Source organism: Carica papaya, chromosome 1 (assembly GCF_054855325.1).
Source record: "Carica papaya isolate Zhongbai chromosome 1, ASM5485532v1, whole genome shotgun sequence".
In the NCBI taxonomy this organism is placed as follows: Eukaryota; Viridiplantae; Streptophyta; class Magnoliopsida; order Brassicales; family Caricaceae; genus Carica; species Carica papaya.
The window spans coordinates 14468985-14495220 of NC_142309.1; the positions used below are offsets into that span (position 1 = coordinate 14468985).

At 45.9% G+C, this 26236-nt stretch overlaps 2 non-coding genes and 50 pseudogenes across 2 annotated transcripts; all 52 read right to left on the reverse strand.

The window, feature by feature from the left end:
* Window positions 1–141: 141 nt before the first annotated feature.
* On the reverse strand, window positions 142–260 carry LOC148269756 (5S ribosomal RNA; annotated as a pseudogene).
* Window positions 261–820: 560 nt separating this feature from the next.
* LOC148269757 (5S ribosomal RNA) lies at window positions 821–939 on the reverse strand (annotated as a pseudogene).
* A 205-nt stretch (window positions 940–1144) lies between these two features.
* On the reverse strand, window positions 1145–1263 carry LOC148269758 (5S ribosomal RNA; annotated as a pseudogene).
* A 531-nt stretch (window positions 1264–1794) lies between these two features.
* On the reverse strand, window positions 1795–1913 carry LOC148269759 (5S ribosomal RNA; annotated as a pseudogene).
* A 559-nt stretch (window positions 1914–2472) lies between these two features.
* Window positions 2473–2591, reverse strand: LOC148269760 (5S ribosomal RNA; annotated as a pseudogene).
* Window positions 2592–2911: 320 nt separating this feature from the next.
* LOC148269761 (5S ribosomal RNA) lies at window positions 2912–3030 on the reverse strand (annotated as a pseudogene).
* A 206-nt stretch (window positions 3031–3236) lies between these two features.
* LOC148269762 (5S ribosomal RNA) lies at window positions 3237–3355 on the reverse strand (annotated as a pseudogene).
* Window positions 3356–3917: 562 nt separating this feature from the next.
* On the reverse strand, window positions 3918–4036 carry LOC148269763 (5S ribosomal RNA; annotated as a pseudogene).
* A 208-nt stretch (window positions 4037–4244) lies between these two features.
* On the reverse strand, window positions 4245–4363 carry LOC148269764 (5S ribosomal RNA; annotated as a pseudogene).
* An 885-nt stretch (window positions 4364–5248) lies between these two features.
* On the reverse strand, window positions 5249–5367 carry LOC148269765 (5S ribosomal RNA; annotated as a pseudogene).
* Window positions 5368–5928: 561 nt separating this feature from the next.
* LOC148269766 (5S ribosomal RNA) lies at window positions 5929–6047 on the reverse strand (annotated as a pseudogene).
* A 207-nt stretch (window positions 6048–6254) lies between these two features.
* Window positions 6255–6373, reverse strand: LOC148269767 (5S ribosomal RNA; annotated as a pseudogene).
* A 206-nt stretch (window positions 6374–6579) lies between these two features.
* Window positions 6580–6698, reverse strand: LOC148269768 (5S ribosomal RNA). Its single transcript, XR_015816068.1, has one exon. It is a non-coding gene; the product is annotated as a 5S ribosomal RNA (ribosomal RNA).
* Window positions 6699–7260: 562 nt separating this feature from the next.
* LOC148269769 (5S ribosomal RNA) lies at window positions 7261–7379 on the reverse strand (annotated as a pseudogene).
* Window positions 7380–7585: 206 nt separating this feature from the next.
* Window positions 7586–7704, reverse strand: LOC148269770 (5S ribosomal RNA; annotated as a pseudogene).
* Window positions 7705–7909: 205 nt separating this feature from the next.
* On the reverse strand, window positions 7910–8028 carry LOC148269771 (5S ribosomal RNA; annotated as a pseudogene).
* Window positions 8029–8856: 828 nt separating this feature from the next.
* On the reverse strand, window positions 8857–8974 carry LOC148269772 (5S ribosomal RNA; annotated as a pseudogene).
* A 1236-nt stretch (window positions 8975–10210) lies between these two features.
* On the reverse strand, window positions 10211–10329 carry LOC148269773 (5S ribosomal RNA; annotated as a pseudogene).
* Window positions 10330–10890: 561 nt separating this feature from the next.
* Window positions 10891–11009, reverse strand: LOC148269774 (5S ribosomal RNA; annotated as a pseudogene).
* Window positions 11010–11241: 232 nt separating this feature from the next.
* LOC148269775 (5S ribosomal RNA) lies at window positions 11242–11360 on the reverse strand (annotated as a pseudogene).
* Window positions 11361–11567: 207 nt separating this feature from the next.
* Window positions 11568–11686, reverse strand: LOC148269776 (5S ribosomal RNA; annotated as a pseudogene).
* A 206-nt stretch (window positions 11687–11892) lies between these two features.
* LOC148269777 (5S ribosomal RNA) lies at window positions 11893–12011 on the reverse strand (annotated as a pseudogene).
* Window positions 12012–12571: 560 nt separating this feature from the next.
* LOC148269778 (5S ribosomal RNA) lies at window positions 12572–12685 on the reverse strand (annotated as a pseudogene).
* A 202-nt stretch (window positions 12686–12887) lies between these two features.
* LOC148269779 (5S ribosomal RNA) lies at window positions 12888–13006 on the reverse strand (annotated as a pseudogene).
* A 207-nt stretch (window positions 13007–13213) lies between these two features.
* LOC148269780 (5S ribosomal RNA) lies at window positions 13214–13332 on the reverse strand (annotated as a pseudogene).
* A 560-nt stretch (window positions 13333–13892) lies between these two features.
* Window positions 13893–14011, reverse strand: LOC148269781 (5S ribosomal RNA; annotated as a pseudogene).
* Window positions 14012–14251: 240 nt separating this feature from the next.
* Window positions 14252–14370, reverse strand: LOC148269782 (5S ribosomal RNA; annotated as a pseudogene).
* Window positions 14371–14577: 207 nt separating this feature from the next.
* LOC148269783 (5S ribosomal RNA) lies at window positions 14578–14696 on the reverse strand (annotated as a pseudogene).
* A 207-nt stretch (window positions 14697–14903) lies between these two features.
* On the reverse strand, window positions 14904–15022 carry LOC148269784 (5S ribosomal RNA; annotated as a pseudogene).
* Window positions 15023–15582: 560 nt separating this feature from the next.
* On the reverse strand, window positions 15583–15701 carry LOC148269785 (5S ribosomal RNA; annotated as a pseudogene).
* Window positions 15702–16258: 557 nt separating this feature from the next.
* LOC148269786 (5S ribosomal RNA) lies at window positions 16259–16377 on the reverse strand (annotated as a pseudogene).
* A 555-nt stretch (window positions 16378–16932) lies between these two features.
* On the reverse strand, window positions 16933–17052 carry LOC148269787 (5S ribosomal RNA; annotated as a pseudogene).
* A 534-nt stretch (window positions 17053–17586) lies between these two features.
* On the reverse strand, window positions 17587–17705 carry LOC148269788 (5S ribosomal RNA; annotated as a pseudogene).
* A 206-nt stretch (window positions 17706–17911) lies between these two features.
* LOC148269789 (5S ribosomal RNA) lies at window positions 17912–18030 on the reverse strand (annotated as a pseudogene).
* A 532-nt stretch (window positions 18031–18562) lies between these two features.
* On the reverse strand, window positions 18563–18681 carry LOC148269790 (5S ribosomal RNA; annotated as a pseudogene).
* A 205-nt stretch (window positions 18682–18886) lies between these two features.
* Window positions 18887–19005, reverse strand: LOC148269791 (5S ribosomal RNA; annotated as a pseudogene).
* Window positions 19006–19210: 205 nt separating this feature from the next.
* On the reverse strand, window positions 19211–19329 carry LOC148269792 (5S ribosomal RNA; annotated as a pseudogene).
* A 206-nt stretch (window positions 19330–19535) lies between these two features.
* Window positions 19536–19654, reverse strand: LOC148269793 (5S ribosomal RNA; annotated as a pseudogene).
* Window positions 19655–19861: 207 nt separating this feature from the next.
* LOC148269794 (5S ribosomal RNA) lies at window positions 19862–19980 on the reverse strand (annotated as a pseudogene).
* Window positions 19981–20186: 206 nt separating this feature from the next.
* LOC148269795 (5S ribosomal RNA) lies at window positions 20187–20305 on the reverse strand (annotated as a pseudogene).
* A 206-nt stretch (window positions 20306–20511) lies between these two features.
* LOC148269796 (5S ribosomal RNA) lies at window positions 20512–20630 on the reverse strand (annotated as a pseudogene).
* A 206-nt stretch (window positions 20631–20836) lies between these two features.
* LOC148269797 (5S ribosomal RNA) lies at window positions 20837–20955 on the reverse strand (annotated as a pseudogene).
* Window positions 20956–21486: 531 nt separating this feature from the next.
* LOC148269798 (5S ribosomal RNA) lies at window positions 21487–21605 on the reverse strand (annotated as a pseudogene).
* Window positions 21606–21811: 206 nt separating this feature from the next.
* Window positions 21812–21930, reverse strand: LOC148269799 (5S ribosomal RNA; annotated as a pseudogene).
* A 532-nt stretch (window positions 21931–22462) lies between these two features.
* Window positions 22463–22581, reverse strand: LOC148269800 (5S ribosomal RNA; annotated as a pseudogene).
* Window positions 22582–23142: 561 nt separating this feature from the next.
* LOC148269801 (5S ribosomal RNA) lies at window positions 23143–23261 on the reverse strand (annotated as a pseudogene).
* A 563-nt stretch (window positions 23262–23824) lies between these two features.
* On the reverse strand, window positions 23825–23943 carry LOC148269802 (5S ribosomal RNA). The gene has a single exon (XR_015816248.1). It is a non-coding gene; the product is annotated as a 5S ribosomal RNA (ribosomal RNA).
* Window positions 23944–24149: 206 nt separating this feature from the next.
* Window positions 24150–24268, reverse strand: LOC148269803 (5S ribosomal RNA; annotated as a pseudogene).
* A 206-nt stretch (window positions 24269–24474) lies between these two features.
* Window positions 24475–24593, reverse strand: LOC148269804 (5S ribosomal RNA; annotated as a pseudogene).
* Window positions 24594–24799: 206 nt separating this feature from the next.
* LOC148269805 (5S ribosomal RNA) lies at window positions 24800–24918 on the reverse strand (annotated as a pseudogene).
* Window positions 24919–25448: 530 nt separating this feature from the next.
* LOC148269806 (5S ribosomal RNA) lies at window positions 25449–25567 on the reverse strand (annotated as a pseudogene).
* A 207-nt stretch (window positions 25568–25774) lies between these two features.
* LOC148269807 (5S ribosomal RNA) lies at window positions 25775–25893 on the reverse strand (annotated as a pseudogene).
* Between the last annotated feature and the right edge of the window lie 343 nt (window positions 25894–26236).

Genomic DNA, 26236 nt, shown 5'->3' on the forward strand with positions numbered 1-26236 from the left:
CGTTCTAATATCAAGTAAAATGCCACGGCGCCGTGACTCACATTTGCGAATAAACCTGCGGACCATAAATCAAGTCGCGCATAACGTCGAAAGAATCATCTGCAAAAAAAATGGGTGCAACACGAGGACTTCCCAAGAAAATGGGTGAAATATAAGGACTTCGCAGGAGGTCACCCATCCTAGTACTACTCTCGGCCAAGCACCCTTAACTGCGGAGTTCTGATGGGATCCGATCCATTAATGCTGGTATGATCGCACCTGTTTAATTTCGCGCTGCAAATACATACACTCCTTCTCCTTTCTTCCCTCTCCCGTCATTTGTTTCCTTGTGCGTGCGCATTGCACCTCCCGTTCTTGTTCAAATATCAAGTAAAATGCCACGGCGCCGTGACTCACATTTGCGAATAAACTTGCGGACCATAATTTAAGTCGCGCGTAACGTCGAAAGAATCATCTGCAAAAAAATGGGTGCAACACGAGGACTTCCGAAGAAAATGGGTGAAATATAAGGACTTCGCAGGAGGTCACCCATCCTAGTACTACTCTCGCCCAACCACCCTTAACCGCGGAGTTCTGATAGAATCCGTTGCATTAGTTCTAGTATGATCGCTTATGTATCACTCTGCGCTACAAATACATACACTCTTTCTCCTCCCATCCCCCCTCCAGTCATTTGTTTCCTTGTGCGTGCACTCTGCATCTCTCCTTCTCATTCTAATATCAAATAAAATGCCCCGGCACCGTGACTCACCTTTGCGAATAAACCAACGGTTCATAATTCCATTCGCAGGTAACGTCGAACGACCCATTCGAAAAAAAATGGATGCAACACGAGGACTTCCCAGGAGGTCACCCATCCGAGTACTACTCCCGCCCAAGCATACTTAACTGCGGAGTTCTAATGAGATCCAGTGCATTAGTGCTAGTATGATCGCACCTGTTTCATTTCGCGCTGGAAATACATACAGTCCTTCTCCTTTCTTCCCCCTCCCGTCATTTGTTTCCTTCTGCGTTCACACTGTACCTCTCCTTCTCGTTCTAATATCGATTAAAATACCCCTGCTTCTTGACTCACATTTGCGTATAAAAAAGCGGAGCGCAGTTCTAGTCGCGCGTAATGTCGAACGACCCGTCTGAAAAAAAATTGGTGCGACACGAGGACTTCCCAGGAGGTCACCCATACGAGTACTACTCTCGCCCAAACACACTTAACTGCGGAGTTCTGATGGGATCTGGTGCATTAGTGCTGGTATGATCGCACCTGTTTAATTTCGCGCTGCAAATACATACACTCATTCTCCTTTCTTTCTCCTCCCGTCATTTGTTTCATGGTGTGTTCAGACTTCACCTCTCATTCTCGTTCTAATATCAATTAAAATGCCCCAGCGTCTTGACTCACATTTGCATATAAACCAGCGGACCATAGTTCCAATCGCGCGTAGCATCGAACGACCCATCTAAAAAAAAAAAAGGGTGCAACACGAGAACTTCCCAGGAGGTAACCCATCCTTGTACTACTTTTGCCAAAGCACACTTAATTGCAGAGTTTTGATAGGATCCGGTGCATTTGTGCAGGTATGATCTCGCCTCTTTCATTTCGTGCTGAAAATACATACACTCCTTCTCCTTCCCTTCCCCCTCCCATCATTTGTTTCCTTGCGCGTTCACACCGCACCTCTCCTTCTCATTCTAATATCGATTAAAATGCCCCTGTTTCTTGACTCACATTTGCGTATAAACAAGCGGACCATAGTTCAAGTCGCGCGTAACGTCGAACGACCCGTCTGAAAAAAATTGGTGCAACAAAAGGACTTCCATGGAGGTCACCCGTCCAAGTACTACTCTCTCCCAAGCTCACTTATCTGCGGAGTTCTGATGGGATCCAGTGCATTAGTGCTTGTATGATCGCACCTGTTTCATTTCGCGCTGCAAATACATACACTCCTTCTTCTTTCTTCCCCCTCCCGTCATTTATTTCCTTGCACGTGCGCACTGCACCTCCCGTTCTCGTTCAAATATCAAGTAAAATGTCACGACGCCGTGACTCACATTTGCGAATAAACCAGCTGACGATAATTCAAGTCGCGCGTAACGTCGAAAGAATCATCTGCAAAAAAATGGGTGCAACACGAGGACTTCCCAATAAAATGGGTGAAATATAAGGACTTCGCAGGAGGTCACCCATAATAGTACTACTCTCGCCCAAGCACCCTTAACTGCGGAGTTCTGATAGAATCCGTTGCATTAGTGCTGGTATGATCGCTCATGTTTCATTCTGCGCTACAAATACATACACTCTTTCTCCTTCCATCCCCCTCCCGTCATTTGTTTCTTTGTGAGTTCACTCTGCATCTCTCCTTCTCGTTCTAATATCAAGTAAAATGCCCCGGCACCGTGACTCACCTTTGTGAATGAACAAGCGGTTCATAATTCCATCTGCGCGTAATGTCGAAGGAACCATCCGAAAAAAAATGGGTGCAACACGAGGACTTCCCAGGAGGTCACCCATCCGAGTACTACTTTCGCCCAAGCATAGTTAATTGCGGAGTTCTGATGGGATCCGGTGCATAAGTGCTAGTATGATCGCACCTATTTTATTTCACACTGCAAATACATACTATCCTTGTACTACTTTCACCAAAGCACACTTAACTGCGGAGTTCTGATAGGATCCGGTGCATTTGTGCAAGTATGATCGCGCCTGTTTCATTTCGTGCTGAAAATACCTACACTCCTTCTCCATCCCTCCCCCCTCCCATCATTTGTATCCTTGTGCGTTCACACTGCACCTCTCATTCTCGTTCTAATATCGATTAAAATGCCTTTGCGTCTTGACTCACATTTGCGTATAAACCAGCAGACCATAGTTCCAGTCGCGCGTAACGTCGAACAACCCATCTGAAAAAAAAAATGGGTGCAACGCGAGAACTTCCCAGGAGGTAACCCATCCTTGTACTACATTCTGCAAAGCACACTTAACTGCGGAGTACTGATGGGATCTGGTGCATTTGTGCTGGTATGATCGCACCTGTTTCATTTCGTGCTGAAAATACATACACTCCTTCTCCTTCCCAACCCCCTCCCATCATTTGTTTCCTTGTGCATTCACACTGCACCTCTCCTTCTCGTTTTAATATCGATTAAAATGCCCCTGCTTCTTGACTCACATTTGCGTATAAACCAGCGGACCATTATTCCAGTCGCGCGTAACGTCGAACGACCTGTCTGAAAAAAAATTGGTACGACACGAGGACTTCCTAAGAGGTCACCCATCTGATTACTACTCTCACCCAAGCACACTTAACTGCAGAGTTCTGATGTGATTCGGTTCATTAGTGCTGGTATGATCGCACCTATTTAATTTCGCGCTACAAATACATACACTCCTTCAACTTTCTTCCCCCTCTGGTCATTTGTTTCCTTGTGCGTACGCACTGCACCTCCCGTTCTCGTTCAAATATCAAGTAAAATGCCACGGCGCCGTGACTCACATTTGGGAATAAACCGGCGGACCATAATTCAAGTCACACGTAACGTCGAAAGAATCATCTGCATAAAAAATGAGTGCAACATAAGGACTTCCCAAGAAAATGGGTGAAATATAAGGACTTCGCAAGAGGTCACCCATCCTAGTACTACTCTCGCCCAAGCACCCTTAACTTGCGAAGTTCTGATAGAATCCGTTGCATTAGTTCTGGTATAATCGCTCATGTTTCATTCTGCGGTGCGAATACATACACTCTTTCTCCTTCCATCCCCCCTCCCATCATTTGTTTCCTTGTGTGTGCACTTTGCATCTCTCCTTCTCGTTATAATATCAAGTAAAATTCTCCGGCACCGTGACTCACCTTTACGAATGAGCCAGCAGATCATAATTCTATTCGCGCGTAACTTCGAACCACCCATCCGAAAAAAAATGGGTGCAACACGAGGACTTCCCAGGAGGTCACCCATCCGAGCACTACTCTCGCCCAAGCACACTTAACTGCGGAGTTCTGATGGGATCCGGAGCGTTAATGTTGGTATGATCGCACTTGTTTTATCTCGCGTTGCAAATGCATACACTCCTTCTCCTCTCTTCCCCCACCCGTCATTTGTTTCCTGGTGCGTTCACACTTTACCTCTTATTCTCGTTCTAATATCAATTAAAATGCCCTTGCCTCTTGACTCACATTTGCGTATAAACCAGCGGACCATAGTTCCAGTCGCGCGTAACATCGAACGACCCATCTGAAAAAATAAAATGGGTGCAACACGAGAACTTCCCAAGAGGTAACCCATCCTTATACAACTTTCGTCAAAGCACACTTAACTGCGGAGTTCTGATGGGATCCGGTGCATTTGTGCTGGTATGATCGCACCTGTTTCATTTGGTGCTGAAAATACATACACTCCTTCTCCTTCCCTCCCCCCTCCCATCATTTGTTTCCTTGTGAGTTCACACTGCACCTCTCCTTCTCGTTCTAATATCGATTAAAATGCCCCTGCTTCTTGACTCACATTTGCGTATTAACCAGCAGACCATAGTTCCAGTCACGCGTAACGTCGAACGACCCGTCTGAAAAAAAATTAGTATGACACGAGGACTTCGCAGGAGGTCACCCATCCGAGAATTGCTCTCGCCCAATCACAATTAACTGCGGAGTTCTTATGATATCCGGTGCATTAGTGCTGGTATGATCGCACTTGTTTAATTTTGCGCGGCAAATACATACACTCCTTCTCCTTTCTTCCCCCTCCTGTCATTTTTTCCTTGTGTGTGCGCACTGCACCTCCCGTTCTCGTTCTAATATCAAATAAAATGCTACGGCGCCGTGACTCACATTTAGGAATAAACCTGCAGATTATAATTCTAGTCGCGCGTAACGTCGAAAGAATCATCTATAAAAAAATGGGTGCAACACGAGGACTCCCCAATAAAATGGGTGAAATATAAGGACTTCGCAGGAGGTCACCCATCCCACTACTACTCTCGCCCAAACACCCTTAACTTGCAGAGTTGAGATAGAATCCATTGCGTTAGTGCTGGTATAATCACTCATGTTTCATTCTCCGCTGCAAATACATACACTCTTTCTCCTTCCATCCCACCTCCCGTTATTTGTTTCCTTGTGCGAGCACACTGCATCTCTCATTCTCGTTCTAGTATCAAGTAAAATGCCCTGGTACCGTGACTCACCTTTGCGAATGAACCAGCGGTTCATAATTCCATTCGCGAGTAACTTTGAACGACCCATCCGAAAAAAAAAGGGTGCAACACGAGGACTTCCCAGGAGTACACCCATCCGAGTACTACTCTCGCCCAAGCACACTTAACTACGGAGTTCTGATGGGATCCGGTGCGTTGGTGCTGGCATGATCGCAACTATTTAATTTCGCGCTGCAAATACATACACTCATTCTCCTTTCTTCCCCCTCCCGTCATTTGTTTCCTTGTGGGTGCGTACTGCACCTCCCGTTCTCGTTCAAATATCAAGTAAAATGCCACGGCGCCGTGACTCACATTTGCGAATAAACCTGCGGACCATAATTCAAGTCGCGCGTAATGTCGAAAGAATCATCTGCAAAAAAATGGGTGCAACACGAGGACTTCCCAAAAAAATGGGTGAAATATAAAGACTTCGCAGGAGGTCACCCATCCTAGTACTACCCTTGCCAAAACACCCTTAACTTGCGGAGTTCTGATAGAATCCGTTGCATTTATGCTGATATGATCGCTCATGTATCATTCTGCGCTGTAAATACATACACTCTTTCTCATTCCATCCCCCCTCCTATCATTTATTTCCTTGTGCGTGCACTCTGCATCTCTCTTTCTCGTTCTAATATCAAGTAAAATGCCACGGCACCGTGATTCACCTTTGCGAATGAACCAGCAGTTCATAATTCCATTCGTGTGTAACGTCGAACGACCCATCCGAAAAAAAATGGGTGCAACACGAGGACTTCCCAGGAGGTCACCCATCCGAGTGCTACTCTCGCCCAAGCACACTTAACTGCGTAGTTCTGATGGGATCCGGTGCATTAGTGCTGGTGTGATCACACCTATTTCATTTCGCGCTGCAAATACATTCACTCCTTCTCATTTCTTCCCCCTTCCGTCATTTGTTTCCTGGTGCGTTCACACTTCTCCTCTCCTTCTCGTTCTAATATCAATTAAAATGCCCCTGCGTCTTGACTCACATTTGCGCATAAACCAGCGGATCATAGTTCAAGTCGTGAGTAATGTCGAATAACCCATCTGTAAAAACAAATGGGTGTAACACGAGAACTTCCCAGGAGGTAACCCATCCTTGTACTACTTTCGCCAAAGCACACTTAACTGCGGAGTTCTGATGGGATCCGGTGCATTTGTGCTGGTATGATCGCACCTGTATCATTTGGTGCTGAAAACACATACACTCCTTCTCCTTCCCTCCCCCCTCCCATCATTTGTTTCCTTGTGCGTTTACACTGCACCTCTCCTTCTCGTTCTAATATCGATTAAAATACCCCTGCTTCTTGACTCACATTTGCGTATTAACCAGCGGACCATAGTTTCAGTCACGCATAATGTTGAATGACCTGCTTGAAAAAAAATTAGTGCGACACGAGGACTTCCCAAGAGGTCACCCACACGAGTACTACTCTCGCCCAAGCACACTTAACTGCGGAGTTCTGATGGGATCCGGTGCATTTGTGCTGGTATGATCGCACTTGTTTCATTTCGTGCTGAAAATACATACACTCCTTCTCCTTTCTTCCCCCTCCCGTCATTTGTTTCCTTGTGCGTGCGCACTGCACCTCCCGTTCTTGTTCAAATACTGAGTAAAATTCCACGGCGCCGTGATTCAAATTTGCGAATAAACCTGCGGGCCATAATTCAAGTCGCGTGTAACGTCGAAAGAATCATCTGCAAAAAACTGGGTGCAAATCGAGGACTTCCTAAGAAAATGGGTGAAATATAAGGACTTCGCAGGAGGTCACCCATCTTAGTACTACTCTCCCCCAAGCACCCTTAACTTGCGGAGTTCTGATAGAATCCGTTGCATTACTTCTGGTATGATCGCTCATGTTTCATTCTGCGCTACAAATACATACACTCTTTCTCCTTCCATCCCCCCCTCCCGTCATTTGTTTCCATGTGCGTGCACTCTGCATCTCTCCTTCTCGTTCTAATATCAAGTAAAATGTCCCAGCACCGTGACTCACCTTTACAAATGAACCAGCGAATCATAATTTCATTCGCGGGTAACGTTGAACGACCCATCCGAAAAAAAATTGATGCAACACGAGGACTTCCCACGAGGACACCCATCTGAGTACTACTCTCGCCCAAGCACACTTAACTGCGCAGTTCTAATAGGAGCTGGTGCATTAGTGCTGGTATGATCGCACCTGTTTCACTTCGCGCTGCAAATACATACACTCCTTCTCCTTTCTTCCCCCTCCTGTCATTTGTTTCCTAGTGCGTTCACACTTCATCTCTCCTTCTCGTTCTAATATCAATTAAAATGCCCCTGTGTGTTGACTCACATTTGCGTATAAACCAGCGCACCATAGTTCCAGTCGCGCGTAACGTCGAATGACCCATCTGAAAAAAAAATTGATACAACACGAGAACTTCCCAGGAGGTAACCCATCCTTGTACTACTTTCGCCAAAGAACACTTAACTGCAGAGTTCTGATGGGATCGGGTGCATTTGTGCTGGTATGATCGCACCTGTTTCATTTGGTGCTGAAAATAAATACACTCCTTCTCCTTTCGTCCGCCCTCCCATCATTTGTTTCCTTGTGTGTTCAAATTGCACCTCTCCTTCTCGTTCTAATATCTATTAAAATGCCCTTGCTTCTTGACTCACATTTGCATATAAACTAGCGGACCATAGTTCCAGTCGCGCGTAACATCGAACGAACCGTCTGAAAAAAATTTGTGCGACACGAGGACTTCCTAGGAGGTCACCCATCCGAATACTACTCTCGCCCAAGCACACATAACCGCGGAGTTCTAATGGGATCCGGTGCATTAGTGCTGGTATGATCAAACCTATTTAATTTCACGCTGCAAATAGATACACTCCTTCTCATTTCTTCCCCCTCCCGTCATTTGTTTCCTTGTGCGTCCGCACTGCACCACCTGTTCTCGTTCAAATATCGAGTAAAATGCCACGGCGCTGTGACTCACATTTGCGAATAAACATGCGGATCATAATTCAAGTCGCCCGTAACGTTGAAAGAATCATCTCCAAAAAAATGGGTGCAACACGAGGACTTCGCAGGAGGTCACCCATCCTAGTTCTACTCTCGCCCAAGCACCCTTAACTACGGAGTTCTGATAGAATTCGTTGCATTAGTGCTGATATGATCTCTCATTTTCATTCTGCGGTGCAAATACATACACTCTTTCTCCTTCCATCCCCCCTTTCGTCATTTGTTTCCTGGTGCGTTCACACTTCACCTCTCCTTCTCGTTCTAATATCAAGTAAAATGTCCCTACGTCTTGACCCACATTTGCGTATAAACCAGCGGACCATAGTTCCAGTCGCGCGTAACGTCGAACGACCCATCTGAAAAAAAAAATGGGTGCAACACGAGAACTACCCTTGCCCAAGCACACTTAACTGCGGAGCTCTGATGGGATACGGTGCATTAGTGCTGGTATGATCGCACCTGTTTCATTTTGTGCTGCTAATACATACACTCCTTCTCCTTTCTTCCCCCTCCCGTCATTTGTTTCATGGTGCATTCACACTTCACCTCTCATTCTCGTTCTAATATCGATTAAAATGCCCCTGCTTCTTGACTCACATTTGCGTATAAACCAGCGGACCATAGTTCCAGTCGCGCGTAACGTCGAACGACCCGTCTGAAAAAAATTTGGTGCGACACGAGGACTTCCCAGGATGTCACCCATTCGAGTACTACTCTCGCCCAAGAACACTTAACTGCGTAGTTCTGATGGGATCCGGTGCATTTGTGCTGGTATGATCCACCTATTTAATTTCGCGCTGCAAATGCATAAACTCCTTCTCATTTCTTCCCCCTCCCGTCATTCGTTTCTTTGTGCGTGCGCACTGCACCTCCCGTTCTCGTTCTAATATCAAGTAAAATGCCACGGCGCCGTGACTCACATTTGCGAATAAACCTGCGGACCATAATTCAAGTCGCGCGTAACATCGAAAGAATCACCTGCAAAAAAATGGGTGCAACACAAGGACTTCCGAAGAAAATGGGTGAAATATAAGGACTTCGCAGGAGGTCACCCATCCTAGTACTACTCTCATCCAAGCACCCTTAACTCGCGGAGTTCTGATAGAATCCGTTGCATTAGTGCTGGTATGATCGCTCATGTTTCATTCTGCGCTGCAAATACATACACTCTTTCTCCTTCCATCCCCCCTCCCGTCATTTGATTCCTTGTGCGTGCACTCTGCATCTATCCTTCTCGTTCTAATATCAAGTAAAATGCCTCGGCACCGTGACTCACATTTGTGAATGAACAGCGGTTCATAATTCCATTCGCGCGTAACGTCGAACGACCCATTCGAAAAAAATGGGTGCAACACGAGGACTTCCCAAGAGGTCACCCATCCGACTACTACTCTCGCCCAAGGACACTTAATTACGGAGTTCAGATCCGGTGCATTAGTTCTGGTATGATCGCGTGCCTGTTTAATTTTGCACTGCAAATACATACACTCCTTCAACTTTCTTCCCCCGCCGGTCATTTTTTTCCTTGTGCGTGCGCAATGCACCTCCCGTTCTCGTTCTAATATGAAATAAAATGCCACGGCGCCGTGACTCACATTTGGGAATAAACCTGCAGATTATAATTCTAGTCGCGCGTAACGTCGAAAGAATCATCTGTAAAAAAATGGGTGTAACACGAGGACTCCCCAATAAAATGGGTGAAATATAAGGACTTCGCAGGAGGTCACCCATCCCACTACTACTCTCGCCCAAGCACCCTTAACTTGCGGAGTTGAGATAGAATCCGTTGCGTTAGTACTGGTATAATCGCTCATGTTTCATTCTCCGCTGCAAAAACATACACTCTTTCTCCTTCCATCCCACCTCCCGTTATTTGTTTCCTTGTGCGTGCACACTGCATCTCTCCTTCTCGTTCTAATATCAAGTAAAATGCCCTGGTACCGTGACTTACCTTTGCGAATGAACCAGAGGTTCATAATTCCATTCGTGCGTAAGTTTGAACGACCCATCCGAAAAAAAATGGGTGCAACACGAGGACTTCCCAGGAGTACACCCATCCGAGTACTACTCTCGCCCAAGCACACTTAACTACGGAGTTCTTATGGGATCCGGTGCATTAGTGCTGGCAAGATCGCACCTGTTTCATTTCGCGCTACAAACAAATACACTCCTTCTCCTTTCTTTCCTCTCCTGTCATTTGTTTCCTTGTGCGTGCGCACTGCACCTCCCATTCTCGTTCTAATATCAAGTAAAATGCTACGGCGCCGTGACTCACATTTGTGAATAAACCTGCGGACTATAATTCAAGTCGCGCGTAACGTCGAAAGAATCATCTGCAAAAAAATGGGTGCAACACGAGGACTTCCCAAGAAACTGGGCGGAATATAAGGACTCCGCAGGAGGTCACCCATCCTAGTACTACTCTCGCCCAAGCACCCTTAACTTGCAGAGTTCTGATAGAATCCGTTGCATTAGTGGTGGTATGATCGCTCATGTTTCATTCTACGCTGCAAATACATACACTCTTTCTCCTTCCATCCCCTCTCCCATCATTTGTTTCCTTGTACGTGCACACTGCATCTCTCCTTCTCGTTCTAATATCAAGTAAAATGCCCCGGTACCGTGACTCACCTTTGCGAATGAACCAGCGGATCATAATTCCAATCGCACGTAACGTCGAACGACCCATCCGAAAAAAAATAGTTGTAACACGAGGGCTTCCCAGTAGGTCACCCACTCGAGTACTACTTTCGCCCAAGCACACTTAACTGCGGAGTTCTGAAGGGATCCGGTGCATTAATGCTGGTATTATCGCACCTGTTTCATTTCGCGCTGCAAATAAATACACTCCTCATTTCTTCCCCCTCCCGTCATTTGTTTCCTTGTGCGTGCGCACTGCACCTCCCGTTCTCATTCTAATATCAAGCAAAATGCCACGGTGCCATGACTCGCATTTGCGAATAAACCTGCAGACCATTTTTCAAGTCGCGCGTAATGTCGAAAGAATGATCTGCAAAAAAATGGGTACAACACGAGGACTTCCCAAGAAAATGGGTGAAATATGAGGAATTCTCAGAAGGTCCCCCATCTGAGTACTACTCTCGCCAAAGCACACTTAACTGCGGAGTTCTGATGGGATCCGGTGCATTATTGCTGGTATGATCGCACCTGTTTAATTTCGCACTGCAAATACATACACTCCTTCTACTTTCTTCCCCCTCCCATCATTTGTTTCCTTGTGCGTGCGCACTGCACCTCTCGTTCTCGTTCAAATATCAAGTAAAATACCACGGCGCCGTGACTCACATTTGCGAATAAATCTGCGGACCATAATTAAAGTCGCGTGTAACATTGAACGGCCCATCTGAAAAAAATAATGGGTGCAACACGAGAACTTCCCAGGAGGTAACCCATCCTTGTACTACTTTCGGCAAAGCACACTTAATTGCGGAGTTCTGTTGGGATCTGGTGCATTTGTGCTGGTATGATCGCACCTATTTAATTTCGTGCTGAAAATACATACACTCCTTCTCCTTCCCTCCCCCCTCCCATCATTTGTTTCCTTGTGCGTTCACACTACACCTCTCATTCTTGTTCTAATATCAATTAAAATGCCCCTGATTCTTGACTCACATTTGCGAATAAACCAGAGGACCATAGTTCCAGTCGCGCAAAATATCGAACGACCCGTCTGAAAAAAAATTTGTGCGACACGAGGACTTCCCAGGAGGTCACCCATCCGAGTACTACTCTCGCCCAAACACACTTACCTGCAGAGTTCTGATGGGATACGGTGCATTAGTGCTAGTATGATCGCAGCTGTTTAATTTTGCGCTGCAAATACATACACTCCTTCTCCTTTCTTCCCCCTCCCGTCATTTGTTTCATTGTGCGTGCGCACTGCACCTCCCATTCTCGTTCTAATATCAAGTAAAATGCCACGGCGTCGTGACTCATATTTGCAAATAAACCTGCAGACCATAATTCAAGTCGCGCGTAACGTTGAAAGAATCATCTGCAAAAAAATGGGTTCAACACAAGGACTTCCCAAGAAAATGGGTGAAATATAAGGACTTCGCAGGAGGTCACCCATCCTAGTACTACTCTCGCCCAAGCACCCTTAACTTCGTATTTCTGATAGAATTCGTTGCATTAGTGCTGGTATGATCCCTCATGTTTCATTCTTCGCTGTAAATAGATACACTCTTTCTCCTTCCATCCCCCCTCCCGTCATTTGTTTCTTTGTGCTTGCACTCTGCATCTCTCATTCTCGTTCTAATATCAAGTAAAATGTCCCGGCATCGTGACTCACCTTTGCGAATGAACCAGTGGTTTATAATTCAATTCGCGCGTAACGTCGAACGACCCATCCGAAAAAAAATTGGTGCAACATGAGGACTTCCCAGGAGGTCACCCGTCCGAGTACTACTCTCGCCCAAGCACACTTAACTGCGGAGTTCAGATCCGGTACATTAGTGCTGGTATGATCGCACCTGTTTAATTTCCCGCTGCAAATACATACACTCCTCCTTTCTTCCCCCTCTCGTCATTTGTTTCATGGTGCGTTCCCACTTCACCTCTCATTCTCGTTCTAATATCAATTAAAATGCCCTTGCGTCTTGACTCTAATTTGCGTATAAACTAGCGGACCATAGTTCCAATCGCGTGTAACGTCGAACGGCCCATCTGAAAAAAAATGGGTGCAACACGAGAACTTCCCAAAAGGTAACCCATCCTTGTACTACTTTCGCCAAAGCTCACTTAACTACGGAGTTCTGATGCGATCCGGTGCATTTGTGCTGGTATGATCGCTGCTGTTTCATTGTGCGCTGAAAATACATACACTCCTTCTCCTTCCCTCCCCTATCCCGTCATTTGTTTCCTTGCACGTTCACACTGCACCTCTCCTTCTCTTTCTGATATCGATTAAAATGCCCCTGCTTCTTGACTCACCATTGCGAATGAACTAGCGGTTCATAATTCCATTCGCGCGTAACGTCAAACGACCCATTCGAAAAGAAAATTGGTGCAACACGAGGACTCCCAAGGAGGTCACCCATCCGAGTACTACTCTCGCCGAAGCACACTTAACTGCGAAGTTCTGATGGGATCCGGTGCAATAGTGCTGGTATGAGCACACCTTTTTAATTTCCTGCTGCAAATACATACACTCCTTCTCATTTCTTCCCCCTCCCGTCATTTGTTTCCTTGTGCGCGCGCACTGCACCTCTCGTTCTCGTTCTAATATCAAGTAAAATGCCACGGCACTGTGACTCACATTTGCGAATAAATCTGCGGACCATAATTCAAGTCACGCGTAACGTTGAAAGAATCATCTGCAAAAAAATGGGTGCAACACGAGGACTTCCCAAGAAAATGGGTGAAATATAAAGACTTCGCAGGAGGTCACCCATCCTAGTACTACGTTCGCCCAAGCACCGTTAACTGCGGAGTTCTGATAGAATCTGTTGCATTAGTGCTGGTATGATCGCTCATGTTTCATTCTGCGCTGCAAATACATACACTCTTTCTCCTTCCATCCCCCCTCCCGTCATTTGTTTTCTTGTGCGTGCACTCTGCATCTCTCTTTCTCGTTCTAATATCAAGTAAAATGCCCCGGCACCGTGACTCACCTTTGCGAATGAACCAGCGGTTCATAATTCCATTATCGCGTAACGTCGAACGACCCATCTGAAAAAAAATGGGTACAACACGAGGACTTTCCAGGAGGTCACTCATCCGAGTACTACTCTCGCCCAAACACTCTTAACTGCTGAGTTCTGATGGGATCCGGTGCATTAGTGCTGGTATGATCACACATGTTTTATTTCGTGCTGCAAATACTTGCACTCCTTCCCCTTTCTTCCCCCTCCCGTCATTTGTTTCCTAGTGCGTTCACACTTCACCTCTCCTTCTCGTTCTAATATCAATTAAAATGCCTCTGCATCTTGACTCACATTTGTGTATAAACCAGCGGACTATAGTTCAAGTCGCGCGTAACGTCGAATGACCGATCTGAAAAAAAAATGGCTGCAACACGAATGACCCGTCTGAAAAAATATTGGTGCGACACGACGACTTCCCAGGAGGTCACCCATCCGAGTAATAGTCTCACCCAAGCACACTTAACTGCGGAGTTCTAATGGGATCCGGTGCATTAGTGCTGGTATGATCGCACCTATTTAATTGCGCGCTGCAAATACATACACTCCTTGTCCTTTTTTCCCCCTCCCGTCATTTGTTTCCTGGTGCGTTCAAACTTCACATTTCGTTCTCGTTCTAATATCAATTAAAATGTCCCTGCGTCTTGACTCACATTTGCGTATAAACCAACGGACCATAGTTCCAGTCGCACGTAAAGTCGAACGACCCATCTGAAAAAAAAAATGGGTACAACACGAAAACTTCCCAGGAGGTAACCCATCCTTGTACTACTTTCGCCAAAGCACACTTAACTGCGGAGTTCAGATGGGATCCGGTGCATTTGTGCTGGTATAATCGCATCTGTTTTATTTCGTGCTGAAAATACATACACTCCTTCTCCTTCTCTCCCCCCTCCCATCATTTCTTTCCTTGTGCGTTCACACTGCACCTCTCCTTCTCGTTCTGATATCGATTAAAATGCCTCTGCTTCTTGACTCACCTTTGCGAATGAACCAGCGGTTCATAATTCCATTTGCGCGTAACGTTGAACGACCCATCCGAAAAAAAAATTGGTGCAACACAAGGAATCCCTAGGAGGTCACCCATCTGAGTACTACTCTCGCTGAAGCACACTTAACTGCGGAGTTCTGATGGGATCCGGTGCAATAGTGCTGGTATGATCCCACCTTTTTAATTTCCTGCTGCAACTACATACACTCCTTCTCCTTTCTTCCCCCTCCCGTCATTTATTTCCTTGTGCGTGCGCACTGCACCTCTCGTTCTCGTTCTAATATCAAATAAAATGCCACGGCGCCATGACTCACATTTGCGAATAAACCTGCGGACCATAATTCAAGTCGCGCGTAACGTTGAGAGAATCATCTGCAAAAAAATGGGTGCAAAACGAGGAGTTCCCAAGAAAATGGGTGAAATATAAAGACTTCGCAGGAGGTCACCCATCCTAGTACTACTCTTGCCCAAACACCGTTAACTGCGGAGTTCTGATAGAATCTCTTGCATTAGTGCTTGTATGATCGCTCATGTTTCATTCTGCGCTGCAAATACATACACTCTTTCTCCTTCCATCCCCCCTCCCGTCATTTGTTTCCTTGTGCGTGCACTCTGCATCTCTCCTTCTCGTTCTATAATAAGTAAAATGCCCTGGCACCGTGACTCACCTTTGCGAATGAACCAGCGGTTCATAATTCCATTCGCGCGTAACGTCAAACGACCCATCCGAAAAAAAAATAGGTGCAACACGAGGACTTCCCAGGAGGGCACCCATCCGAATACTACTCTCCCCCGAGCACGCTTAACTGCGGAGTTCTAATGGGATCCGGTGCATTAGTGCTGGTATGATCGAACCTGATTAATTTTGCGCTGCAAATACATACACTCCTTCTCCTTTCTTCCCCCTCGCGTCATTTGTTTCCTTGTGCGTGCGCACTGCACCTCCCGTTCTCGTTCTAATATAAAGTAAAATGCCCCGGCACCATGACTCACATTAGCGAATAAACCTGCAAACCATAATTCAAGTCGCGCGTAACGTCGAAAGAATCATCAGCATAAAAAATGGGTGCAACACGAGGACTTCCCAAGAAAATGGGTGAAATATAAGGACTTCGCAGGAGGTCACCCATCCTAGTACTACTCTCGCCCAAGCACCCTTAACTTGCGAAATTCTGATAGAATCCGTTGCATTAGTGCTGGTATGATCGTTTCATTCTGCGCTGCAAATACATACACTCTTTCTCCTTCTATCCCCCCTCCCGTCATTTGTTTCCTTGTGCGTGCACTCTGCATCTCTCCTTCTCTTTCTAATATCAAGTAAAATTACCCGGCACCGTGACTCACCTTTGCGAATGATCCAGCGGTTCATAATTCCATTCGCGCGTAACGTCGAACGACCCATCCGAAAATAAAATTGGTACAACACGAGGACTCCCTAGGAGGTCACCCATCCGAGTACTACTCTCGTCCAAGCACACTTAACTACGGAGTTCTGATGGGATCCGGTGCAATAGTGCTGGTATGATCGCACCTTTTTAATTTTGCGCTGCAAATACATACACTCCTTCTCCTTTCTTCCCCTTCCCATCATTTGTTTCCTTGTGTGTGCGCACTGTACCTCCCGTTCTTGTTCAAATATCAAGTAAAATGCCATGGCGCCGCGACTAAATTTGTGAATAAACCTGCGGACCATAATTCAAGTCGCGCATAACGTCGAAAGAAACATCTGTAAAAAAATAGGTGCAACACGAGGACTTTCAAAGAAAATGGATGAAATATAAGGACTTCGCAGGAGGTCACCCATCCTAGTACTACTCTCGTCCAAGCACCCTTAACTGTGGAGTTCTGATAGAATCCGTTGGATTAGTGCTGGTATGATCGCTCATGTTTCATTCTGCGCTGCAAATACATACACTCTTTCTCCTTCCATACCCCTCCCGTCATTTGTTTCGTTGTGCGTGCACTCTGCATCTCTCCTTCTCGTTCTAATATCAAGTAAAATACCCCGACACCGTGACTCACCTTTTCGAATGAACCAGCGGTTCATAATTTCATTCGCGAGTAACGTCGAATGACCCATCTGAAAAAAATGGGTGCACACGAGGACTTCCCAGGGGGTAAGCCATCCGAGTACTGCTCTCGCCCAAGCACACTTAACTGCGGAGTTTTGATGGGATCCGGTGCATTAGTGCTGGTATGATCGCACATGTTCCATTTTGCGCTGCAAATACATACACTCCTTCTCCTTTCTTCCCCCTCCCGTCATTTGTTTCTTGGTGCGATCACACTTCACCTCTCATTCTTGTTCTAATATCAATTAAAATGCCCTTGCGTCTTGACTCACATTTGCGTATAAACCAGTGGACCATAGTTCCAGTCGCGCGTAACGTCGAACAAACCATCTGAAAAAAAAAAAATATGTGCAACATGAGAACTTCCCAGGAGGTAACCCGTCCTTGTACTACTTTCGCCAAAGCACACTTAATTGGGGAGTTCTGATGGGATCCGGTGCATTTGTGCTGGTGTGATCGCACCTGTTTCATTTCGTGCTGAAAATACATACACTCGTTCTCCTTTCCTCTCCCCTCCCATCTTTTTTTTCCTTATGCGTTCACACTGCACCTCCCGTTCTCGTTCCAATATCGATTAAAATGCCCCTGCTTCTTGACTCACCTTTGCGAATGAACCAGCGGACCATAGTTCCAGTCGCGCGTAACGTCGAACAACCCGTCTGAAAAAAAATTGGTGCGACACGAGAACTTCCCAGGAGGTCACCCACCTGAGTACTACTATCGCCGAAGCACACTTAACTGCGGAATTCTGATGGGATCCGGTACATTAGTGTTAGTTTGATCGTACCTGTTTAATTTCGCGCAACAAATACATACCCTCCTTCTCCTTTCTTCCTTTTCCCGTCATTTGTTTCCTGGTGCATTCACACTTCACCTCTCCTTCTCGTTCTAATATAAATTAAAATGCCCCTGCAGTTTGACTCACATTTGCGTACAAACCAGTGGACCATAGTTCCAGTCACACGTAACGTCGAACGACCCATCTGAAAAAAAAAAGGGTGCAACACGAGAACTTCCCAGGAGGTAACCTATCTTTGTACTACTTTCGCCAAAGCACACTTAACTGCGGAGTTCTGATGGGATCCAGTGCATTTGTGCAGTTATGATCACGCCCGTTTCATTTCGTGCTAAAAATATATGCACTCCTTCTCCTTCTATCCCCCCTCCCATCATTTGTTTCCTTATGCGTTCACACTCCACATCTCCTTCTCGTTCTAATATTGATTAAAATGCCATTGCTTCTTGACTCATATTTGTGTATAAAATAGTGGAGCATAGTTCCAGTCTCGCATAACATCGAATAACCCGTATGAAAAAAAATTGGTCCGACACGAGAACTTCTCAGGAGGTCACCTATCCGAGTACTACTCTTGCCCAAGCACACTTAGCTTCGGAGTTCTGATGGAATCCGATGCACTAGTGTTTGTGTGATTGCACCTGTTTCATTTCGCGCTGCAAATACATACACTCCTTCTCCTTTCTTCCCCCTCCCATCATTTGTTTCCTGGTGCGTTCACACTTCACCTCTCATTCTCGTTCTAATATCAATTAAAATGCCCATGCGTCTTGACTCACATTTGCGTATAAAGCAGCGGACCATAGTTCATGTCGCGCGTAACGTCGAACAACCCATCTGAAAAAAAAAATGGGTGCAAGACGAGAACTTCCCAGGAGGTAACCCATCCTTGTACTACTTTCGCCAAAGCACACTTAACTGCGGAGTTCTGATGGGATCCGGTGCATTTGTGCTGGTGTGATCGCACCTGTTTCATTTCGTGCTGAAAATACATACCCTCCTTCTCCTTTCTTCCCTTTCCCGTCATTTGTTTCTTGGTGCGTTCACACTTGACCTCTCCTTCTCGTTCTAATATCAATTAAAATGCCCCTACGATTTGACTCAGATTTGCGTATAAACCAGCGGACCATAGTTCCAGTCGCGCGTAACGTCGAACAACCCGTCTGAAAAAAAATTGGTGCGACACGAGGACTTCCCAAGAGATCACCCATCTGAGTACTACTATAGCCCAAACACACTTAACTGCGGAGTTCTGATGGGATTCGGTACATTAGTGTTGGTATGATCGCACATGTTTAATTTCGCGCAACAAATACATACCCTCCTTCTCCTTTCTTCCCTTTCCCGTCATTTGTTTCTTGGTGCGTTCACACTTGACCTCTCCTTCTCGTTCTAATATCAATTAAAATGCCCCAACGGTTTGACTCAGATTTGCGTATAAACCAGCGGACCATAGCTCCAGTCGCGTGTAACGTCGAACGACCCATCCGAAAAAAAATGGGTGCAACACGAGAACTTCCTAGGAGGTAACCCATCCTTGTACTACTTTCGCAAAAGCACACTTAACTGCGGAGTTCTGATGGGATCCGGTGCATTTGTGCAGGTATGATCGCGCCCGTTTCATTTCGTGCTAAAAATAGATACACTCATTCTCGTTCCCCCCCCTCCCATCATTTATTTATTTCCTTGTGCGTTCACTCTGCACATCTCCTCTCGTTCTAATATCGGTTAAAATGCTCCTGCTTCTTGACTCACATTTGCGTATAAACCAGTGGAGCATAGTTCCAGTCGCGCATAACATCGAACGACCCGTCTGAAAAAAATTGGTGCGACACGAGAACTTCTCAGGAGGTCACCCATCCAAGTACTACTCTCGCCCAAGCACACTTAGCTTCGGAGTTCTGATGGAATCCGATGCACTAGTACTTGTGTGATCGCACCTGTTTCATTTTGCGCTGCAAATACATACACTCCTTCTCCTTTCTTCCCCCTCCCGTCATTTGTTTCCTGGTGCGTTCACACTTCACCTCTCCTTCTCGTTCTAATATCAATTAAAATGCCCATGCGTCTTGACTCACATTTGCGTATAAAGCAGCAGACCATAGTTCATGTCGCGCGTAACGTCGAACAACCCATCTGAAAAAAAAAATGGGTGCAAGACGAGAACTTCCGAGGAGGTAACCCATCCTTGTACTACTTTCGCCAAAGCACACTTAACTGCGGAGTTCTGATGGAATACGGTGCATTTGTGCTGGTGTGATCGCACCTGTTTCATTTTGTGCTGAGAATACATTCACTCCTTCTCCTTTCCTCTCCCCTCCCAGCATTTGCTTCCTTGTGCGTTCACACTGCACATCTCCTTCTCGTTCTAATATCGATTAAAATGCCCCTGCTTCTTTACTCATATTTGCGTATAAACCAACGGACCATAGTTACAGTCGCGCGTAACATCGAACAACCCGCCTGAAAAAATATTGGTGCGACACGAGGACTTCCCAGGAGATCACCCATCTGAGTACTACTATAGCCCAAGCACACTTAACTGCAGAGTTCTGATGGGATCCGGTACATTAGTGTTGGTATGATCGCACCTGTTTAATTTCGCGCTGCAAATACATACCCTCCTTCTCCTTTCTTCCCTTTCTCGTCATTTGTTTCCTGGTGCGTTCACACTTGACCTCTCCTTCTCGTTCTAATATAAATTAAAATGCCCCTGCGGTTTAACTCACATTTGCGTATAAACCAGCGGACCATAGTTCCAGTCGCGTGTAACGTCGAACGACCCATCTTAAAAAAAAATGGGTGCAACACGAGAACTTCCCAAGAGGTAACCCATCCTTGTACTAATTTCGCCAAAGCACACTTAACTGCGGAGTTCTGATGGCATCCGGTGCATTTGTGCTGGTATGATCGCGCCCGTTTCATTTTGTGCTAAAAATATATACACTCATTCTCGTTCCCTCCCCCCTCCCATCATTTATTTCCTTGTGCGTTTACTCTGCACATCTCCTTCTCGTTCTAATATCGATTAAAATGCCTCTGCTTCTTGACTCACATTTGCGTATAAACCAGTGGAGCATAGTTCCAGTCGCGCATAACATCGAACCACCCGTCTGAAAAAAAATTGGTGCGACATGAGAACTTCTCAGGAGGTCACCCATCCATGTACTACTCTCGCCCAAGCACACTTAGCTTCGGAGTTCTGATGGAATCCGATGCACTAGTGCTTGTGTGATCGCACCTGTTTCATTTCGCGCTGCAAATACATACACTCCTTCTCCATTCTTCCCCCTCCCGTCATTTGTTTCCTGGTGCGTTCACACTTCACCTCTCCTTCTCGTTCTAATATCAATTAAAATGCCCATGCGTCTTGACTCACATTTGCGTATAAAGCAGTGGACCATAGTTCCAGTCGTGCGTAACGTCGAACGACCCATCTGAAAAAAAAATGGGTACAACACGAGAACTTCCGAAGAGGTAATCCATCCTTGTACTACTTTCGCCAAAACACACTTAACTGCGGAGTTCTGATGGGATCCAGTGCATTAGTGCAGCTATGATCGCGCCCGTTTCATTTCATGCTAAAAATACATACACTCCTTCTCCTTTCCTCCCCCCTCCCATCATTTGTTTCCTTGTTCGTTCAAACTGCACCTTTCCTTCTCGTTCTAATATCGATTAAAATGCCCCTGCTTCTTGACTCACATTTGCGAATAAACCAACAGACCATAGTTTGAGTCACGTGTAACGTCGAACGACACATCTAAAAAAATATTGGTGCGACACGAGGACTTCCCAGGAGATCACCCATCTGAGTACTACTATAGCCCAAGCACACTTAACTGCGGAGTTCTGATGGGATCCGGTACATTAGTGTTGGTATGATCGCACCTGTTTAATTTCGCGCTGCAAATACATACCCTCCTTCTCCTTTCTTCGCTTTCCCGTCATTTGTTTCCTGGTGCGTTCACACTTGACCTCTCCTTTTCGTTCTAATATAAATTAAAATGCCCCTGCGGTTTGACTCACATTTGCGTATAAACCAGCGGACCGTAGTTCCAGTCGCGGGTAACGTCGAACGACCCATCTGAAAAAAAAATGGGTGCAACACGAGAACTTTCCAGGAGGTAACCCATCCTTGTACTACTTTCGCCAAAGCACACTTAACTGCGGAGTTCTGATGGGATCCGGTGCATTTGTGCAGGTATGATCGCACCCGTTTCATTTCGTGCTAAAAATAGATACACTCCTTCTCCTTCCCTCCCCCCTCCCATCATTTGTTTCCTTGTGCGTTCACACTCCACATCTCCTTCTCGTTCTAATATTGATTAAAATGTCCCTGCTTCTTGACTCACATTTGCGTATAAACCAGTGGAGCATAGTTCCAGTCGTGCGTAACGTCGAACGACTCGTCTGAAAAAATATTTGTGCGACACGAGAACTTCTCGGGAGGTCACCCATCCGAGCACTACTCTCGCCCAAGCACACTTAGCTTCGGGGTTCTGATGGAATCCGATGCACTAGTGCTTGTGTGATCGCAACTGTTTCATTTCGCACTGCAAATACATACACTCCTTCTCCTTTCTTCCCCCTCCCGTCATTTGTTTCCTGGTGCGTTCACACTTCACCTCTCCTTCTCGTTCTAATATCAATTAAAATGCCCCTACGTCTTGAATCACATTTGCGTATAAAGCAGCGGGCCATAGCTCCAGTCGTATGTAACGTCGAACAGCCCATCTAAAAAAAAAAATTGGTGCAACATGAGAACTTCCCAGAAGGTAACCCATCCTTGTACTACTTTCCCCAAAGCACACTTAACTGCGGAGTTCTGATGGGATTCGGTGCATTAGTGCTGGTATGATCGCACCTGTTTAATTTCGCGCTGCAAATACATACACTCCTTCTCCTTTCTTCCCCCTCCCGTCATTTGTTTCCATGTGCGTGCGTATTGCACCTCTCGTTCTCGTTCAAATATAAAGTAAAATGCCACGGCGCCGTGACTCATATTTGCGAATAAACCTGCGGACCATAATTCAAGTCGCGCGTAACATCGAAAGAATCATTTACAAAAAAATGGGTGCAACACGATGACTTCCTAAGAAAATCGGTGAAATATAAGGACTTCGCAGGAGGTCACCCATCCTAGTACTACTCTCGCCGAAGCACCCTTAACTTGCAGAGTTCTGATAGAATCCGTTGCATTAGTGCTGGTATGATCGCTCATGTTTCATTATGCGCTGCAAATACATACACTCTTTCTCCTTCCATCCCTCCTCCCGTCATTTATTTCCTCTTGCGTGCACTATACATCTCTCCTTCTCGTTCTGATATCAAGTAAAATGCCCCGGCACCGTGACTCACATTTGCGGATGAACTAACTGTTCATAATTCCATTCGAGCGTAACGTCGAACGACCCATCCGAAAAAAAATAAGTGCAACACGAGGACTTCCCAGGAGGTCACCCATCCAAGTACTAGTCTCGCCCAAGCACACTTAACTGCAGAGTTCTGATAGAATCCATTGCATTAGTGCTGGTATGATCGCTCAAGTTTCATTCTGCGCTGCAAATACATACACTCTTTCTCCTTCCATCCCCCCTCCCATCATTTATTTCCTTGTGCGTGCACTCTGCATCTCTCTTTCTCATTCTAATATCAAGTAAAATGCCCCGGCACCGTGACTAACCTTTGTGAATGAACAAGCGGTTCATAATTCCATTCGCGCGTAACGTCGAACGACCCATCTGAAAAGAAAATAGGTGCAACACGAGAACTTCCCAAGAAAATGGGTGAAATATAAGGACTTCGCAGGAGGTCACCCATCCTAGTACTACTCTCGCCCAAGCACCCTTAACTTGTGGAGTTCTGATTGAATCCGTTGCATTAGTGCTGGTATGATCGCTCATGTTTCATTCTGCGCTGCAAATACATACACTCTTTCTCCTTCCATCCCCTCTCCCATCATTTGTTTCCTTGTGCATGCACCCTGCATCTCTCCTTCTCGTTCTAATAACAAGTAAAATGCCCCGGTACCGTGACTCACTTTTGCGAATGAACCAGCGGTTCATAATTCCATTTGCGCATAACGTCGAACGACCCATCCGAAAAAAAATGGGTGCAACACGAGGACTTCCCAGGAGGTCACCCATCCAAGTACTACTCTCGCCCAAGCACACTTAACTGCAGAGTTCTGATGGGATCCGGTGAATTAGTGCTGGTATGATCGCACCTATTTCATTTCGCGCTGCAAATACATACACTCCTTCTCCTTTCTTTCCCCTCCCGTCAATTATTTTCTAGTGCGTTCACACTTCACCTCTCCTTCTCGTTTTAATATATTTTAAAATGCCCCTGCGTCTTGAATCACATTTGCGTATAAACCAGCGGACCATAGTTCCAGTCGCGCGTAACATCGAACGACCCATCTAAAAAAAAAATGGGTGCAACACGAGAACTTCCCAAGAGGTAACCCATCCTTGTGCTACTTTCACCAAAGCACACATAACTACGAAGTTCTGATGGGATCCGGTGCATTTGTGCTGGTATGATCGCACCTGTTTCATTTCGTGCTGAAAATATATACACTCCTTCTCCTTCCCTCCCCCCTCCCATCATTTGTTTCCTTGTGCGTTCACACTGCACCTCTCCTTCTCGCTCTAATATCGATTAAAATGCCCCTGTTTCTTGACTCACATTTGCGTATAAACCAGCGGACCATAGTTCCAGTCGCGCGTAACGTCGAACGACCCATCTGAAAAAAAATGGGTGCAAAACGAGGACTTCCCAGGAGGTCACCCATCCGAGTACCACTCTCACCCAAGCACACTTAACTGCGGAGTTCTGATGGGATTCGGTGCATTAGTCCTGGTATGATCACACCTGTTTAATTTAGTGCTGCAAATACATACACTCCTTCTCCTTTCATCCCCCGCTCGTCATTTGTTTCCTGGTGCGTTCACACTTCACCTCCCGTTCTCGTTCTAATATCAATTAAAATGCCCCTGCGTCTTGACTCATATTTGCGTATAAACCAGCGGATAAAAGTTCCAGTCGCGCGTAAAGTCGAACGACCAATCTGAAAAAAAAATGGGTGCAACACGAGTACTTCCCAGGAAGTAACCCATCCTTGTACTACTTACACCAAAGCACACTTAACTGTGGAGTTCTGATGGGATCCGGTGCATTTGTGCTGGTATGATCACACCAGTTTAATTTCGCACTGCAAATACATAAACTCCTTCTCCTTTCTTCCCCCTCCTGTCATTTGTTTCCTTGTGCGTGCGCACTGCACCTCCCGTTCTCGTTCAAATATCAAATAAAATACCACGGCGCCGTGACTTAATTTGCGAATAAACCTGCGTACCATAATTCAAGTCGCGCGCAACGTCGAAAGAATCATCTACAAAAAAATGGGTGAAATATAAAGACTTCGCAAGAGGTCACCCATCCTAGTCCAACTCTCGCCGAAGCACCCTTAACTTGCGGAGTTCTGATAGAATCCGTTGCACTAATGCTTGTATGATCGCTCATGTTTCATTATGCGCTATAAATACATACTCTGTTTCTCCTTCCATCCCCCCTCCTATCATTTACTTCCTTGTGCGAGCACTCTACATCTCTCCTCCTCGTTCAAATATCAATTAAAATGCCCCAGCACCGTGACTCACCTTTGCGAATGAACCAGCGGTTCATAATTTCATTCGCGCGTAACGTCGAACGACCCCTCCGAAAAAAAATGGGTGCAACACGAGGAATTCCCAGGAGGTCACCCATCCGAGTACTACTCTCGCCCAAGCACACTTGACTGTGGAGTTCTGATGGGATCCGATGCATTAGTGCTGGTATGATCGCACCTGTTTCATTTCGCGCTGCAAGTGCATACACTCCTTCTCTTTTCTTACCCCTCCCGTCATTTGTTTCCTGGTGCGTTCACACTTCACCTCTCTTTATCGTTCTAATATCAATTATAAAGCCTCTGCATCTTGACTCACATTTGCGTATAAACCAGCGGACCATAGTTCCAGTCGCGTGTAACATCGAACGACCCATCTGAAAAAAAAAATGGGTGCAACACGAAAACTTCCCAGGAGGTAACCCATCCTTGTACTACTTTCGCCAAAGCACACTTAACTGTGGAGTTCAAATGGGATCCAGTGCACTAGTTCTGGTATGATCGCACCTGTTTAATTTCGCACTGTAAATACATTCACTCCTTCTACTTTCTTCCCCCTCCCGTCATTTGTTTCTTTGTGCGTGCGCACTGCACCTCCCGTTCTCGTTCAAATATCAAGTAAAACGCCACAGTGCCGTGACTCACATTTGTAAATAAACCTGCAGACCATAATTTAAGTCGCGCGTAAGGTCGAAAGAATCATCTGCAAAAAAAATGGGTGCAACACGAGGACTTCCCAAGAAAATGGGTGAAATATAAGGACTTCGTAGGAGGTTACCCATCCTAGTACTACTTTTGCCCAATCACCCTTAACTTGCGGAGTTCTGATAGAATCCGATGCATTAGTGCTGG